General features: G+C 39.1%; 1 non-coding gene across 1 annotated transcript; it reads left to right on the forward strand.

The window, feature by feature from the left end:
• Window positions 1–16137: 16137 nt before the first annotated feature.
• On the forward strand, window positions 16138–16212 carry Trnai-uau (transfer RNA isoleucine (anticodon UAU)). The gene has a single exon. It is a non-coding gene; the product is annotated as a tRNA-Ile (tRNA).
• Window positions 16213–19755: the final 3543 nt, after the last annotated feature.

Consider the following 19755-nt stretch of genomic DNA (forward strand, 5'->3'; position numbering starts at 1 on the left):
TGGCGATTGACCTCATTTTCGTTGGTGGGGCAGAGAAAAAAGTCAATCAACTTTATAATGGAACTGATCCATTGTTCGTTATAAACTTTCATTCATATCATGCTGCTTAAAAACAATAGAAAAACAGTAAATATGCTAATTAGACAGTTATAAATGTAGGCCTAATCCAAGAACTACTGTAGCTAAAAATAAAGTATATACACAAGTTAACTCGATTTTTTGTGCGTTGTGTGTGGAATACTAAAATTGAATGATGGGCGCCTAACCACTTAATTTCTAGTGTCTCTTCCATACTTAATAAATAAATTGGCATTTTTAGCAAACAGTCTACTTTATTTATCTTAAAATATCCATAAGAATACTCGAGTTTGAACCATACAACTCCAGAATACATGACACTACTGAGAACAGTCCCATAGCTGTTCTCTACAGTGGGCAGTATTGGTGGGGAGAAGGGTGGATCTGAATGCAGGACTGAACATGTGTCACTTTGGCTATGTGTCAACAATGGACTTAATTCAAACAAATGCTACCTATACAGCCACCTCATTTCAACAATAGAGTTTCTGCGGTACTTTGCTACAGTATTGTACAATCTCAAAGCATCACCAATATGCCTCGACGCAAATAATATGTTTTTTAACTGTAGGCTTCGTATTTTTGCCAATTTTAGCCAACTCAGGACTCGAGTGACACTGTTTAAGCCAGACTGCTTCAAAATATTTGGTAGAGTATTATGCAGAATAGGAAGCTTATATGATATTTAACACATGATGAATGGTGAAATATTTCCATAACAATTTTCATCCTCTATTTCATCACCTTAGGGGTTGAATTTCCAAAAAAACACTGAAACACATATTTCTTTTTATTTCTGTCCAAGAACTCAAATACAAATTTTCAGAGATTTACTTTAAAAATGCTTTTATAAAGAAATATTTTCATGACAATTTTCATTCTCTATTTCACCCCCTTAGGGACTGAATTTCCAAAAACACTGCAATATGTATTTCTTTTTATTTGTAACCATGAAGTCAAATACAAAATTTCATAGATGTTGCTTTCAAATGCTTTAGTAATTCTTTAATAATGATTTATTTTCGAAAAAAAGTTCTGACCAACTATTTCGCTCTATAGGAGCTAAATTTCCAAAACTGCTGAAACACATATTTCTTTATTTCTGACTGAGAAATCAAATACCAATTTTTATAGTTCTAACTTCAATATTGCCTTAATAGTGGCAGTTTTTGAAAAGCACCTTCCATCCACTATTTCACCCACTTAGGGGTGGAATTTTGAAAACCCTTTCTTAAACGAAGCCTACAGGGTAAGATCAACATAGTCTCCAAATTTGTATGTCTGTCAACATTTTGGGCTGGGCGAAGATGAGACAGTCAGTCAGGACATTTCCTTTTACATACAGAGATTAATGACTGATACACTGTTAACAACTCAACAGGAGCAGATAAAATCTGTTATATATTATACATCATGATAACATCAATGTACAATGGCTGAAACAAACAGTAAGACATTGATATTTGTTTTGTAAATAAAAACCGCCCTTTCTCCCAAATACAGAAATAAAATGCAGTACAGCAAGAAAATGTGGTTTTATATACAAAACAAGTATTTCTGCCTTTGCTGTGGAGGATAGCCATGCAAGCAAGCTTGTTAGTAAGACAGAGATTTTATTTTACTTTCAGTTTTTTTTTTGGAAATTTCATACAGTTTGTAATTTATTTACTGATTCATAATTTATTTACCGCACTGATAAATTTAAATTGTTGTGTGCAATATTTTTAGTCTATATAGCTCATTTGGGTAATGTTTTTCAATATACTACATTTCTATTAAACTTTTCTTACAAATTACGAAATGTCATATCTGTGTGGAAAAAATTGCAGATAAGTAGTTTTTCTGTGGGTGAGGGGTGCAAGTTCTGCCAGGGGTGCAAGATCGCCTCGAGATAGCTCTGTTTACAGGCCCTAGCCCCTAGCCCCAAACAAAGGAGTAGGAGGGCAAGGAGGGTAGAGTAACAACAAGATTCGTTGGGGTTGGAGGTTGCAAGAAAAATGGGGATATGAATAAGATGGCCCATCCAGGGAGACCACGCAAACTGGTCCTGCACTAGCAACAGTGAGAGGTGAAGCAGAGAAAGGGAATCTTCTTGGTGACACCAGGGGTATGGATACAGTAAAGGCCACCTGCCGCTGGCCCCTGGCACTCATCGAATGGCCCAGCTACTGACAGCTCTGAGTAACATAGTGCCTCTTCAATGGAGAAGCGGAAACTAGGCTTGATGACCTCTGGTCTCTGCCACTCGTACTGTGTCGAAGTCATATCATAGCCACTGTTTGATATAATGCTGAAAAAATACACGAAATAAAATTATATCACAAAATTTCTGGTGGGACCATGCCCCTCTAGCCCTTAAGAACGAACCACCATTGGGCCGACTACTTTTCTCGTGGTGTGGCAGAGACTTTAGACTACAACAAAGTCGCTGCAGAGCTGACCCCAGACGTGCAGTTACAACTACTCTTGGACGACTCATCTATAGAATTAACCCTCGAACAGTTTTCTGTGTCCAACTCAAAGCTGAAATTGTGGTGTGACATTTCTTGGAGCAAACCACAACAATAAATTTCAAGAAGTCTGAAAGATAGCCTTTGATAGCATCCACTGCTTATCCCACCTGAGGACTGTCAGTATGAAAAGATTATTTGCAGACTGCTTTGTGTGACCTTCTATAAAGAAAGACTCACGCATGTCGCAAGTCCATGTATTTCATCCCAAGAAGGTAGAGTTAGCCATCATATACACACTGACACCGGCAGCTTTGAAGGTGCACCTCTAGATTTGTCCACATTCAGTCGATCTGGTTAGCTGAAACAGTGTCTTCTCTAGGAGGCATTTGTTTTTGTTTAATACTGCTCCATGGTCAAACATCCACTGACGTACTTTGCACAGATGCTGTTTATATACTTGAGCTCTAGAGGAGAATACCAAAACGTTGTCCAAGTATTCAACACAAAACTGAAGTCTTTCGAGTACCTCATGGATGAAACACGTCTGGTCGACGTTTTGCAGGCCAAAAAACATGAGTAAAAATTCAAATTTACCAAGTGGCGTGGTCACTGCAGTCTTCGCGACGTCCCTAGTAACTATTGGTATCTGGTTGTATGCATTTATACACTCCAGGACGCTAAAAAGCTTTGCGCCAGCGATCGTACACGTGAAGTCCTTTATGTCGGTCAATGGGTAACTGTCCACTCTTGTTCTTGCGTTTAAGGCCTAGTAATGACCAAGTCACCTCCATGAGACGTATTTTTGTGAACCAGGGATAGGAGCAAATACGACGAACTGTTCGAATGGCGAATAACTATAGACTGTAACATTTCCTCAAAAATCGCCTTGGTCGCTTTCAGTTATTCCAGTGCGATTCTGCGCGCATGTAGCGAGACAGGCTGTCCTGGTGTAGTGCGCTGTACTGTACTTGACACTATTGCAGTGAAACTTTACTTGCAGCTCGTCGGCTGACTAACGTGGTCGACCGTCAGAAGAATTCTATATTGCAGTTGTGCTGCGTTCCTGTGAGGGGCTTAACTGCCTACATACAGCACACTGTAAGCTTGCAGACCCCTAGCTCCTGCTGCTGTACTGTTGTTTACTAAACTTAACTGTTTTCCCTGCAGGCCAACTGCTAACGTAAAACGTGCTAGGAAGTCGACACCTAATACAAGTTTGGAGACGTCAGCGACTACAAACATTACTTGTACTGAGTGGAAAAACCAATGTCGACTGTGTACCCTTTGTATCCACAAGTGTTGAGCATGTAGTTATTAACTGTGTTAGCTACCTTCAAATGTGGCTTAACATCCCACTTGCTGCGCAGTGTGTGGCTAACAGGTAGAGTGCTGATGTCTAAGGTAGTGTATACATGGAACATAGTTCCAGCATAGCTATCTGACACATCAGTCATTTCGGCGAGGTAGAATGTGTATATGGGTGTGGCTACTGGTGGTGGCATGTAGAAAGTGCATTATTATTGTAAGCACTCGGTCTTCTGAGTAAATGAATGGTGACATACGCTTTGCAGATATCGGCTGAAACGTTGTTGATATAGTGTACCTTGTGAGAGGCTTTCCTCTGTTGGCATGGATCACATGGTGCTGGTGGTGGCGGCGTCGGCTTGAACTGATCCTGATTTTGACTGTTGACGCTTTTCGTCGTTGCTGGGTGCTTAAATGCGTTGCCAACGCTTCCACTGTGGCTCATAAATCTTGACTTTCATGGTAAACGCTGGATGGACGTTGTAGTGTGATAGCTACATTGTCCAAAGTTGTAACCTCCGGTGATTTTGGTTCCGACTGGAAGGTCTGCACATGTCATAGCAGTTGTTGAAGAAAGTTCGAATGTTACATAGGCTCTTGTAACCTCCCCCTTGCGATATAGTTGACTGTGATTGCGTATGCCTAATGAAATTTTACATTGAGTAAGGCTATCATTACCAAAAGAAAATAATACCAGTTAGTAGCAGGAAAGCGTACAACAGACCCTTCTCAAAGAAGAATCTACTCTAAACCTAATCTAAATACTGGTGATAATTTTGAAATGGGTGGAATAGAGTGCAATCACTCACGAACCACACAGGGGGAAAATGGTGCCACGTAATACTTTAACACAAAAAATACTGATAATACAAAAAATACTGATAATACAAAAATACTTATTAGCAAAAAAGGGATAATTAAACAGTCACCAGCTCACTAGGACAATGAATATCCAAAATCCTAAGAAAGGTACTGGCAAAGAAAATTAAGCAAATAATCAATGGCAGGGGCAACAGAAGGTTGTCATGCTTTTCCACAACACAATAGTTCATGAGAAAATGAATAATCAGAAAGCAATGAGTTAGCAGCTACTTATTCTGAAATATTAGATTTTGAAAGTAAGGTTGAATGAATTTGTTGGTTAAATGACTGACTATAACTGAAACTCTGTTATGTGAAAAATGACTTTCAGTAACGTGATTGTTACATAATGCAAAATTTAGACAGAGGCAAGACCGAACTGAATTTACTTCAAGCAAAAGAGCAGCTCATTTTACTTTTAATGCAACAACAAGAAAATACATCCAAGTCAGCAGAAGTCACTCACTAAAGTAAATACAGAGTAAATGAAATTGCACACTCTTAATTTGTGCTATATCTTTAATTATCAGTTTTGCCACCTAAATTTTACATTACTTTAAGTGACTGAAATTAATACTCAAAATTGGAAATTAGTTAAGCCTCTGTTATGGAATACAAGAATGAACAGTTACTGAGACAGCAAAGAATTGACTGAAACTAGTCATTAGAAAACTAATAAAACTGGCAGTAAGCAGTTAACCAGTTTTCATATTTTTACAACACTTGGTGATTACATGGAAAGGAAAAGGACCCTGCTTGGTAATAGTGTCAGGGGACAATGACAATGCGGGTGCCCTACAAGGTTTAACTATTGCAAGTTATTACTGAAGAAAATTATGAAAGTTTGTGAAAGAATTGCCACTGGTTAATGCCTGTACAATATTAATTAACAGCCTTACGATGCTGTACCTATTCAGACGACCAATAATGCAGCAGGCGACAATACTGAGCTGCCACCGTTCCTGCTGCTGGTGGTTGAGAACCACGAGTCGTCTCCAGAGCCACAGATAGTTATGGGACAGGCAATAGTGAAAACTGCAGCTTCCTCCGCCTGTTCACTTTTTCTGTGCTCTCAATAATCCTGGGTTAACGAATTAGGTGCACCTACACTGGCGCGATCACAGCTGCACAGCATATCTTTGGAAGTACCCAAGAAACACCTCTGCACTCTTTTATAACTCAAGCTTTTCTGCTCTCTCTCTCTCTCTCTCTGCTCACAAAGCAACAGAGACTCTCCATACACAAAGATAAACAATGCCACAGCTACTGCCATTTTATCGGTACTATCGAAACATTAAAATGAAGTCCCCTTGGCTATTACCCAGCAACTTACAATACTTACATTATATTAGAATCAATTATATATATTAACAAATAAATATGCTATTACATCCATTACATATTAAATGTAGTTTCTGTAATAAAGCTTATAGATTCAGAATTAGAAGGGCAATACTAGTTATCAATGGATATTAAATAGCGAAAAATTTTGGACACTTCAGAAGATATTTTCTCCTCATTTTCGGTGTAGATTCAGAATTAGAAGGGCAATACTAGTTATCAATGGCTATTAAATAGCGAAAAATTTTGGACACTTCAGAAGATATTTTCTCCTCATTTTCGGTGTTATACTCTCTCTGCAGCCTGTAGTAATTTGTTGAGCGATCTATCGCCATATAATGCTGAGTCCCCCATACTTGTGTTGACAGCTGTTGCTGGCAAGCAAATATGAACAAATCTTCAGGTACTGTTGAGCTGTCTATTAAATCATGCAGATGTCATCGCATTTCTTCTGGTATAGTACATGTGTATTCTGATCTTGATGGCCTTTGTGCAACAAGAGATAAGCTTTTCTTTCAGCTTATTGTAAGTTTTGTCTTGTGGTGGGTACGCTATAATATCTGACTGCTTGTTGCTTGTTGGTCCGAACTGATTATCTCCAAGGTGAACAGTTCACACTCACTGGTCACCTTTTTCTGCCAGAATATGTTCTCCATTACTACAAACCACATTTGAAATTGGGAGGGCATTAACAGAGGTGCTCATAGTTGCAGTCTTGGCAGGTCTGAACAGCTGAAACTGATGGTCCATCCTCTTGTTGCTGCGAATTGTGATCGTGGTTGCACATGGTCACCACATGGAAGATTTACCTGAGCCTGCAGATTCCTTAAATCGACTTAATATTGTTCCTTGCCTCGGCAAAATTATCCACTATTCTGCAATGTGTGGACATTGCAAAGTTAACACCGTTTCTGTTTTCTATTGTAGACTTCATCCCAGAATGTGTCAGAAATCTGAAGTTTTCAGTTTTATCAATGTCATGGAATAGGTTCCTTTAGTCACTCATTTTCCCCACATACATTTATGTGCTTGCTGCTTACGCTGTTCACAGAAATATATGAAAGTTTTTAGATGGTGTGACCAATTACAGGCCTCATAGTTTATATACAAATAGTTCTGGTAAGCAAAGCAGTTACTTTTATTTCTAAAAGTACATACATTAATCCTTGTTCCATAGATCATGAAAACGACATTTCGTAATGATGTGGAACATGTCACTTTAACATAAGTTTTCTTTACACAACATATTTTTTTAAAAATAAAATACAATGGCGTTATATAAAAGCAAACTTAAGCATGAGAACTTCTATTATGGAGCTAAGATAACAATATGTCAGAGAGTTTGCTGCTTTTTAGGTACCTTCACACCGAAAACCAACACCAACCAACTCAGTTGACAACTGTATTGAACTTGAAGTTTTTCTTAGCTTTCAAATGTTGACAACAGTTGTTTGAAATCGCGAGTTTGAAAAACTAGTTTCTCGATATTTTGTCTCGAGTTTGTAGTTTATAGTGATTTAGAAAAATCAGAGATTACTAACTGATGCATGTGTATTGCTGTGCCATCCGTTTTGTTTCTATCTTGTGTTTGTACAACAGTGGCTCCAGAGTAGTCCACAGAAGTGACTACACAGTTTTTATTAGAAAATGAAGTTAGGAAATCTCTGTGGGATCCTTCTGACTCGATAATTATGTCAATAAATTGTTTGAGTTCAACTGTCTTAGGCAGTTACATCTACGTTCATTTTGTGTCTTAAAATATATTTTGGTTGCTTCCTTTCAGAGGGAAAAGCTGACTAGATACACTGTATCTGAGAGTAGGTGCACATATTTATATTGTTTCTAGCAACTTTTATTTACTTAAAGGCTGAAGTGCCTGAAAACTACTATGGTAATCTCAGATCTTACCAATAACTTTCAGTTTCTTGCCTTCAGATTGTGGAATATTGTGACAGACCTGAATGTGTAGTGTGTGCCAATAAGTGCACATATTACTGATAATATAGTAAGAATTTTTACAAAATCCTTGAGTAAGTTCATGGTAACCCAGCAAATTCTACACACAGTTTCACTACTCTTCACCAATTATAGTAGATGAGAGTACATTAAACTTGCATAAGTCATCTGTGGCAAATATGGAAGGGCTTCAAGACGTTGTTCTCATATTGCAGCTCTAAAATTTGTGTCTTTCTATTGAATATGTGCTATTAATAGCCTCAAGAATTCTTCGAATTGCGCACATGTCATTATGAAAAAAATCTTGAAACTATATCTTCGATATAGAGCTCTTCCAATACAGGGTTGTAAGCTCCTGGGGTTTCTCTTTGTAACAAAACCAGTCTGGACCGAATATATCTTTTTTGGAATAGTTTTCTTGAGAAAGAATTACTCCAATAATTATAACATAAAGTTCTAATGCATCTTTACATTCAGGATGCATTTTATTTTCTGAAAATCAAACCTTACAACAGTTGTATGTTTTTGTTTGTTGGATTTGTCTTTCAGTATGAAGGTACCTTTACGCTGCACAAGTACACAAAAACTTATTACTGACACAGCTGATTCACAGAGGATATTCAGAATGGAACGTCACCTACAAATTCCACACGGCATTTCAAATGATACAGGCCGTCCATGGCACAGAACAGAATGGCAATTTACCATAAAGATTTCTTGGGAAGTAGGTTTTGATGTTGATATTGTTGAAGGGAATATGATGTCATGTGCCAACACTAAAATTAAACTTTTTTCACTGCAGTGATCTGTGTTATAATAGTGGAATATGTGCTTTTCGTATGCTGGTCTTCAGTTTATTCGCTTATAACCTCGCCATTGAGCACCTATAAGCACCAACCAACCTTCATTTTATTAATGTATAAATTGCAAATGTCCTATGACGATTTGGATACTTTTCCCATTGAGCTTCTTATGTAAGAGAGGCTAGATCTCTGTAAGAGAAAAATGATGTAGTTTTTACAACAACTGAACAGAGCTGACGCCTTCACTGTGCACACATAAGCACATAAGTTGATGAAGCATTTTTAATCAATCAAGCTTTTGTTAAGTGAAAAATTTAGATCATTGAAGGAGGAAAATGCACAGTTTTGTCGTGTTATTGGGTATGTAGGGAAAAAAACATAATGGTGAAGTAAATGGGCTGTATGTATTTCCTGATAATTATCTTTTGATATGCTGTCATGTGCACAGTTTTGCTAACAAATAAACGTCAGTGGTTTGAAATGTTGTTTCACTTTTCAGCAATTTATCATACAAACATTAGTTAGGAAGTTCACTTTGGCCTTTAATAAATTTCATTGTTGTTATTTCTTTAATTCCTGTACTATATTCCAACTTTTTGTATAACAGACGGTATCTCTCAACCATAATTGATATTGCACCAATGTTCCATCTGGTGAATGCTCCACCATTTGACAGTAATATTACCTGACATTCTATTCTGTTTTACTGAATATTATGTCAATCAGCATGTTCTGGGTCAATTTTGGTTGGAGCATATATAGGAATTCAAATAAATAATATATGTCTCAGAAATGCCAATGGCTGACAAATATGTGACACATCTTTGTGAAAGTGTAATGAAATAATATTCTGAAGGATGTGGTAAGAGTGACAAGCGATGCTCAAAAACAAAAGTTCAGAAAATATCTCGTTAAAAAAATGATAAATTTTTACTGAAAGTTTAGACCATGTATGTTCTACAACAATGAACAGTCAGGTTAACACCAGTTATCCTACGCCTTTCCTCAATATAAACTGATTTTAACTTAACAAGAGAAGAAATAAAGCTGTAAAAGAAAAGGTCAGTTGCTTACGCTATAGGGTAAAATATGTTTACTACAAAAAAAATGAATTTTTGTTCTAACACCTCCCTCTGACATGAGAAATAATTTTAGCTGGAAATATCCGTTAAATATGGGCATGTACAGCATAAAAATAAAATACTTACTGTTGTCATTCTATATAAGCAGGAAGATATGGACTACTGTTATTAACACAAATCGGCTGACAGCTTGGCCACAGTCCGTCCAATATCCTTCGTCAGTTTTTGGTAGGTTCAAAGAAGCTGGGCTGGGCTGGGCTATGTTAGAAGCTATTCTATTAATTTGGTTGGATTTTAACGTCCTTGGTCGGGAGTGGTGATTGCAGCTTTTGCTATTAAAAAGACACCGGATGCATGTGGGTCAATTATATCTGTGTCAAGAACAATATGGTGAGTACTGTACACTCTTTACTCAGTTACTGGAATGATCAGACAAGTGTTACGAACTGTTAAATATTCGAGAAGGACATTGAAAAGCGACATTACAAATATTCTGCACAACACCAAATAAATGCAGCAAAACAGACTTACGTCAGCTAACTTTGAATGACTGTCATGACCGTGTGACAGGAAAATATAAAATTTAGAACAAAGTACTCTGAACACCTGAAGCACTTAAAAGTGGAAACACATACACCACATTTGCAAACCAACTCATGTAACAGAATTACCATCCTGCTAGCATAAAAACACCAGAAAGCAGTAATAATAATTTGTAGACAGCTAATGCCCACCAACCAAAACCCAAAAAAGATTCACTTCAGTAAAGTTAAGCATAAGACACATCACACTTCTCAGCTGAAGTGATTATTTTTTGATGTTATAATTTACGCCTAAAATTTCCAATAAACATTTTGCTACTCGTGGTTTCCAATAAAGCCGCGATTTCGGTAAATAGATACCGAACTACATCTCAGTAATACTTTTCATCCTCAAGATACAACAAACCTAGGGGGACATCCATTAATAACGCGAGGGTTTTGTTTAAAATTGGAACGCCTCTCTTGCTGAAATTGGTGAAATATGTTGGAACTCCCCCTCCCATTCACGTGACGTTTACCCTGTAGTCGGGTAAAAATACTTAAAAATTGTTACTTGTTTTCAACATTGATTAAAACACTTTAATGAAACCATGTTTTATTTATAAAGTGTATTCAACAGTGTTTCTAATACAGAACTAAAAATACTCTATTTTAAACACGCCAAGTCTGAGTAGTGTTCAGACAGACACATAAAGGCAGATGGACAGAAAAGGCTCTACGAAACTAATATAAACCGTTTCACAGATCCCTAACAAACTGACCTACTGCTATATTATATAAATTAAATGTCACTGAAACTTTACTTACCTTGCTGATAAAGAACTACATTGTTTGTACCTTGCTCTGAACTATATGATAATGCAGATTTTCAGTGTCTTGTTTTAATTGATAACTAAGAGGATTCTTATCAGTGAACATCTTAGCTTCCTTCTACAAACGATTAATATCTTGCTCATACATGTGTTTTGACTTGTCGGTATGCCACTTAACATACATACTGTAAAAGTTTTGATACAAATTCGTGTTGAACACAGTAATGTACGCTTTATATGCATTGCAGAATATCATGACTGACTCACTGACTGACATGCAGTGATTTCGACCAACGTGGTAGAGAACTCCAGAATGAAATCTAACACCTGTGCCAAATCGGGGCCATGGGTGGGGATTTCAGTATTGCATATACTTCTGTTTAATTATGTAAACAAAATGTTATCCATTATAATGATATGTATTCTCTGAAGTGAGATTTTCATTGCCATCCCCGTCCCCTTTAACTGAGATTTGGAGAGATTTAGCTGGACCCCTCCCACTCCATTTTGAGCACACCTAATTAAATCACGTCCCCCTACCAGTTTCTCACAGTCCATCTTTCGCCATTTGTAGGCTACAGTTTAGTTTTCTACACGGTCATGGCAGAAGTCTCTCACGATATAGTTCGGTAATCAACCACAGAATCACAGTCAGGCATCTTAAAATTACAGGATGAAAACTTACAAGATCATATGTGAACGATCGTACAGATTCGAGTAAATTCAGGCATTGTCGATCATGAGTAAAGCGAGCGTATGATATATTGATTGACTGACTTGACTATTTGATTTGTTGCAAATTGCTATCACTTTCATTTGTTGTTATTTGATGTTACTGCAGAAAATAATTTGTTATTTGTATGATAAAGTATGAGTAACGTCATTTGGGATTATTTTGATATAAACTGTGACAGTAATAAGTTTACTATTTGTTTGTTGTGCTGAGTTCAAATTTCTCGTTGCGGAAAAGGATGCAAGGATGTTTTTATGAAGCGCAATCATGAAAGACCATTTAATCTAATAAAAAATACCTAACCTACCCAAAAGCAATGAAATTTTTTGTGTAACTGCTACTTGAGTGATGAAAAATCATTTGAACACAAAACACCTTGATAAATTCCATGTGATTAATAAAAGTACAGCCGTTGTCATACCCACATGGTCTTCAGTCATCTCCAATACAAGTTCATCTTCAACACTGACAGAAAAGCAAATGACAATATTAGAATAGTTTGAAAATAAATTGCTTTGAAATGTAAACAACACAGAAACCAAAAAAATATCCTTATTTAATAGCTGACGCGGTTGCATTAGCTAACGAGCCATCCAATATCTTTGGTGGAAAGATATGGATTTAGAAGACTTATAGAACAAACTTTAACCTGCTATAAAATGTCAAGTAGTACATACATTTCCCAAAAAGCTGTTGCTGCCATCTACGACAGGGCTTACAGAAAAATAAAAATAAACATTTCAAGATTTTTCACTGTTTCTGTAATGTCTGCTATATGCGCCTGTTTGCGTAATGATGTCCTGAGTTTCGCAGCTCATTGGTTGTTCCCTGAATTGCAGTTGGAACACGGAGTTCTTGTTATGAAACATTTTCGAGGTTCTCACACTGAAAAAAATATAGCAAGGGAACTTAATACAATCGCAGTTCGCTAGGATATTGACGAATGCAAAATACATTTACGCATTCACGTCAGTTACGTCAACGTGGTGTAAGGTGTTCGTGTGGCTTAGTGCGATTCTGCTTGATGTTTCATCCATTCGCTTTATAGGGTTGTTACTTGGCCATTGAAGGACCAGCTTGAAGTAGAAGGAATGAGTGCTCATGCTGAGCTTAAGAAAAACTACTGGCAGTTTAAAAGCAGTTAATTTACCAGAGCACTTGTTGGTGCAAGATATCAGCTTGAAGTGGAATACCGAGTTTTATAATATGGTACAGCAAAAACCGACCATTTTACTTTATGTGGTGGATCACGATACTCCTACTAATTAAATGTGTCATCTGTGCCTTTTCATGGAACAGTGCGTTAAGTTTCTGAAGCCGTTTGAAGATACAAAAATAAGCTATTTTCTCTCCTGCATATCTGAAATAACACCACCAGATGTTGTGGCATTAAATAAGAATTTAGATAAGGATGACACTGAAAAGAACCTCTGAACTACTGCACACGAGAGCCTCATTAAAAGGTATCGAGTGAGGTGACGCACTGGTTAGCACACTTGATTCGGAAGAACGACGGTTCCAATCCCTGTCCGAGCATCCAGATTTGGGTTTCCTGTGATTTCCCTAAATTGTTTAAGGAAAATGCCAGGGTGATTCCTTTGAAAGGGTACAGCCGAATCATCCTTAACCAGCCCATTATTATGATCTGTCCCTAATGACCCAGTTGTTGACAAGGGTTAAACCCCAATCTTCATTCCTTTTGTTGTTGAAAGCTGATTCAGGACTTCATTTCAGCTCCTCAAATCAAGATCTAAATTACTATATTGCAACATTTTTACATCCAACATTCGAGACAGACTGTTTGGTTTTGTAGAAACTGAAAGAGCTCGACAGAAGATCCTACTGAAATTTCGCGCAGAATTTTGCAGCAGCAACATTTCATCTGAAATACCTGCTAAAAGAAGTGGAGGACAGGAGACGAGATTAAATCAAGTGTGACTCGTGAAGCTCAATACATATTTTGTACCACTTTAATAGGGTGGCAAATGAAAATAGTCTGTAAGATGGTAAAGAAACAAAAGCGATTATAAGCGAGACTCACTCTTATTTGAAGACAGTTCGAGTCTATCTCAAACGCCACCCATATACTTGGTGGTCAGCTTGTAGCGTGGGCTTTGACTGGAGGGGGGGTTCGGCCTGGCGGTTGTGCAGGCGTTGGCTCAATTTAGCAGTTAATTTACTAAACGTAAAACTGTTCTTGATAACAGAAGAATCATACAATAACAATGAAACAGAATTTAATACTCAGCCCTGTATAGTTTTTGAAAGCAGTCCTCAACAAATAAATTGTCTTCAATACAATAAACAGAATTAACGCCAAACCATTGTCTCAGCACACAAAATCTGATAATACAATATAGGGCACCCAGGTTGAGAGAGGAATACACTAGATATGATTTCTTAAGATACTGAAAAAAAATCAGGCTTAATTAAGATCATCTACATAGCACATAACGGCATACTGGACTACTACTACTACTACTATTACTACTAATACTGCAATCACCTGCTAGATACTATGACAAGATGCCATCAATACTCTGCAGAACTACCTACGCAAATATCTCAGAAGTCTCCTGTACAATAAAATGTACAAACTGATCACATGTATAAAGTAAAGACCAAGGTGGCTTTCATTGTACAAATGGCATCAACCAATCTGTCATGTTCACAGTTTAACACATACAAGCTCACCTTATGTATAATGCAAATCAATCATGCTCATGTTGTTGAAACCTGGTTGGTAGGTACTCAGAGAGCGACCAGGATAAGGTTAATATTGTGGATGGGGCCGTTAACAGTTACTGTGAGTTGCACTATCATGCACAAAACTTTATTTTTCTAAGAACCACTTATTTACACATTGCCTTAAAAATTCACAATTAGAAGGCCTAGTTAAAGAAAACTTGAGACGCTTTCTGGGCTGAAGGCCCAAAACAACGTCAAAAACAAGAACGGCTGAATTCCTGGCTTAGAAATCAAAAGCAATTAAAAATAGAAGGTAAAAAATTTAAAAAAACATGCAATTAAAAACAATTAGCTGCTGAAGGCCTACACTACACGTCTGAAAGACAACTATAATTAAAACACATTAATAAAAATATTTTTCTAACCAAGAAATTTCTTTTTGAACTTACAACTGAACCGCCGAAAGCATAAATAAAGAAATATTAACTTCTGCATGGCTTAAGGCCACAAACAAATTTGAAACAACAGCTGAAAACCTGAATTACAAGTCAGACAAACAATTTAAAATAAACCCCTTCCTTCTTATAAAAAATTTTCCTTTAAAGAATACACACGGCTGAAGGCATTATTAAAAAGGGTTCACATAAGTCCTCGGCTGAAGGCCACACATAACACATCGAACAACTAACGGCTTAGCGTCTGGATTACATACAATTTCAGATAGAACAAATTTTAAGGACAAATATCTTCTTTTAAAAATAAAATCAACCTTCAAAATTTTAATTTAACACAGCTGAAAGCCTTTATGTAAAATTTAAAAAGAACTGAAATAATACATGGCCGAAGGCCTCACACAATACTTCAAACTAAAATGAAAATATATATGGCGGTAGTATCTGTTCCAGAAGGAACAGTTACCGTGGATGACGATGCAGCTTTGCTAGAAATGAAATGATAGTTAAATGGTGTACTTCATTGGGGACATGTTGAAAATGTGTGCCCCGACCGGGACTCGAGCCCGGGATCTCCTGCTTACATGGCAGACACTCTATCCAACTGAGCCACTGCGGGCACAGAGGATAGTGCGTCTGCAGGGACTTATCCCTTGCACGCTCCCCATGAGATCCACATTCCCAACATGTCTACATCACTACATTTGTAGTGCGCCTAATAGATGTTTGCCCATCATACTCGGTACTCGTGGCAGATTAATCTACAAGGTCCCGTACGAGTTCGGGCATAGCGTGTGCGTTCGCACAAGAAGGTCAATGGCCGGGAAGCCATATTTTTTAACTATATATGACGGTAGTATCTGTTCCAGAAGGAACAGTTGCCGTGGATGACCATGCAGCTTTGCTAGAAATGAAATGATAATTAAATGGACACCCTAGCTGCAAACAGGCGTTGATGTACTTCATTGGGGAATGTGGATCTCACGGGGAGCGTGCAAGGTATAAGTCCCTGCAGACACCCTATCCTCTGTGCCCGCGGTGGCTCAGTTGGATAGAGCGTCTGCCATATAAGCAGGAGATCCCGGGTTCGAGTCCCGGTCGGGGCACACATTTTCAACATGTCCCCAATGAAGTACATCAACGCCTGTTTGCAGCTAGGGTGTCCATTTAATTATCATTTCATTAAAATGAAAATCACGATCTAAAACAAACAGAACAAGTGGTGCTCAGAAGTGTCCCAAGGATCGGCATGAGCAGGTAGCTCAAACATAAGGTGAGGTGAGACAGGCAACCAAGACCTGAAGTTGAATAATCGGATGGCAACCCAAACTAGGGATGGCCCCAGGGCCGACCAACAATTTAACCAATTCCCTTCCATCAGACCAACGGCACAATGATGGAAAATATTGGCCGAGTACGAGGATACAAACAGCACTATGTCTTCAGAAATTGGCGTCTAAAAACAGCCAAGGGAACAATAACCACTCTAAGCAAAATACAAACCAAACAATTTAAAAGGCTGTTGAATTACACATCGTGCTGGACAGCATCAACACAACGAGGAAAGGCACACTGCCGGAAACACTAGCGACCAGGGCAGGTAACTGGGGCGTTAACGGTCACAGGGCAGAAAATACCTCCGGTGCACTTCACTGGCAAGTAACACTCAATTTAATAATTAATCACAGTATAGGGAGACGGCTGCAAGATTTAGCTGACTCCAACACGTCATACATTGCTGCTAGCCTGAACGGCCCAGGGAGCAACAACCTGCAAATGAACAAAGAGTTGTCACAATAGTTGAGGTTTCATAACAAGTTAACTGATCACTCAACTTCAGCGTCTAGGTTTGGTTGGCCAATGAACTTTGTCAATCTTGCAGCTAGCACCTCACGATCCGACAGCGTCTACATGCCGCCAGCAGTACCGGCCTGACCTCGCGCCGTGATGCCTTCCTCGTTGCTCTGTTCCCACCGACTGACAACCACACTCCACCACTACCCGGAAATACTAGCGGTCACACTACAGATAGTACGTCAGTACTAGTATCGATAAGTGCTGCTGCTGACACTCAAGGAGGCAAGCCAGCAACTTCGTTACGGCAGTAAGTAAGGAAGAAACAAGACGCCACTCGATGTGACAAAATGCCAAAGAACAAACGGCATGAGCGTGAACGGCACGGGGCTCAGTCGTCAAATTAAAAAAAAAAAAAATGAAAATGGCTCTTGATTTCAGAGAACACACCAAAATGTCCTCAAACAACAACCACAACTTGTCACTTGATTACCACGGTTGTCAGTGCATAATATTGTTTGCTAACCAATACACTCAATGCACCACTTGTACTTAGCAATACACGCTGCACGAGTTATTCAACCTCCAGAATGCAATCATCAGTTACTAAAGCACACAGGTAGTACTCCTCTTGACATGTAAAAGTTCCTTCTTTCTCCACCTCCGCTTGAATCACTGTCCTCCGTTCACTCTTCCAGGAAAAGACACCAGCTGCTCTACCAGGGTATTGTGTGCACACTGCTGCCACATCTCTAAATGGCTGTTAGTGACATATCATCGACAGTCCACTAAGTACCAACTTATATAAGCTTCTTGTAATTGGCTCTGCAGTCATCACTTTGTTACTGGCTGCTCGGTCGCTGTCTATTCCATTCGTAACTGCTCTTTCTGGCTCACATGCTAGGCAGCCGAAGAGTCCCACTGAGTTGACCACCTCCAAGTGCAGCCCAAGCTGCCAACCCTGGCCACCGTCTACAGCTCTCCAGGTCCTGCAACGACGGTTTAAAATGCGCCGCAGGCTATCTGACAGCAGTCACAGTGCTGACTTCCAGGGGGTATACCACATTCTAAGTGGAGCAGGTGACTGCCACAATCTCGTCTCGACACTGTTCCACTGAGGCTTGGAATGGCTCAAGTGCTCCCAATCATCCTCCCCCCCCCCCACTCCCTTCCCCTCAAACGAGCACTAATGTGATAGCAGCGCTATTGTGGATGGGGCAGGAAGCTAGACGTACCATGAATTACAAATTCCGTCTGGCATCATCCCCCCCCCCTCCTTTCTCAAACCGGTATCCACCCATCCAGCTCATGACGAAAACCCACACATATAGTCTGCAACTAAAACAACATGAATATACCAAGAAAAAGTACAGCCACGCTGTCATATAGTCATTACACAAATAGGCACATTAAAACTTTACAACAGCTGATGAAAATACGCCATGGCTCCATATAGTCATACACAACAAGCATGCTAAATTATTTACGCCACTGGTATTGCCTCCCCTGCCTGGACCCCTCGCCATGATGCCAGGCTATGGCCACCCGCCAGCACAACGTACAACCAACCACACTCTGCTATCAATTGTAAAACAGGCTTTGGGTGTAGTGTGGGGTCAGGCTGCGTGTTGTGCTGGTGTGGGCTTAATTTATCAATCAATTTATTGAACATGAAACTTAATCTGCAGCCTTATAAATTTTTTGATTGCAGGTCTCAAACAAGAGGATACAAATAAAATACATTCAACGCAATAAACAGAATTAAATCAAAGTTTTGCCCCAGTGCAATTATGGCATCAGCTATGCAGATAACCATTCCAAAACACAAACATTTTATTTTTCATTTGGTGACTAGTTTCGGGCCGAGACCCATTTTCAAATCAACATTTCCGTAGGTGTCAACAAAATGTGTAATTTATATTTACAGTACATATAATGATTTGAAAATGAGTTTCGGCCCGAAACAAGTTATCAAATGAAAAATAAAATATTTGCAACTTGGACTGGTTTTTCGATCAATTGAATATGAAAGTAGCTCCCGCTTTCAGAGAAGACACCCACATGCCCTCAAACAACAACAACCACAACTTGTCACATGATAAACACAGATGCCTGTCTCTAATATTTCTTACTAACCAATACACTCAATACAACACTCGTACTTCCCGCTGCACACAGTACTGAATCACTCAACCACTAGGATGCAATCATCAGTTACTAAAGCACGCAGGTAGTACTTTTCTTGTCATGCAAAAACCCGTTTGTCCGCCTCCATTGGAGTCACCGTCCTCTCGCCAAGGGAAAGATACTAACCACTTTACCAGGACTTGCATATTGACCAGGCTGAGAAAATCACAGATATCCGATCGCATTCGTAAGGTTTCTCAACGCCTAATACGTGTATGGTAATCAAGAGGTGGGGAAAGGACAGTTCCATCTTCCACCACACACCCTAAGGTGTCTCACATAGTGGTCATGCCCTATGCTGACCATTTGTGACGTCCCGTCACCAGCTTTGCAGCATACCCTCTAAGAGAGGCTTTCTGTACTTGGCTCTACAACCACCGCTTCTTTCCTTTCCATCCAGCCACTGAGTACTTCTCCGCTAACTGCTCCTTCTGGCTCATGTCCTGGGCAGTCCAAAATTTGCACTCCACTGCCCATCTGAAGTGCAGATTGAGCTGCCAACTTCAGCCATAGCCACCAGCTCTCCGCAACTCCTGCTGACTACATGACTATTCACTGCAAGTTACCTGGCCGCAGTCACAGTGCTGGCTTCCAGGAGATGTACTGCGTTTGAAGTGGAGCAGGTGACTGCCAGCCTCTTGTCTCAAACTGTTCTACCAAGGCTCAGA

This window comes from Schistocerca serialis, chromosome 2 (assembly GCF_023864345.2).
Source record: "Schistocerca serialis cubense isolate TAMUIC-IGC-003099 chromosome 2, iqSchSeri2.2, whole genome shotgun sequence".
Lineage (NCBI taxonomy): Eukaryota > Metazoa > Arthropoda > Insecta > Orthoptera > Acrididae > Schistocerca > Schistocerca serialis.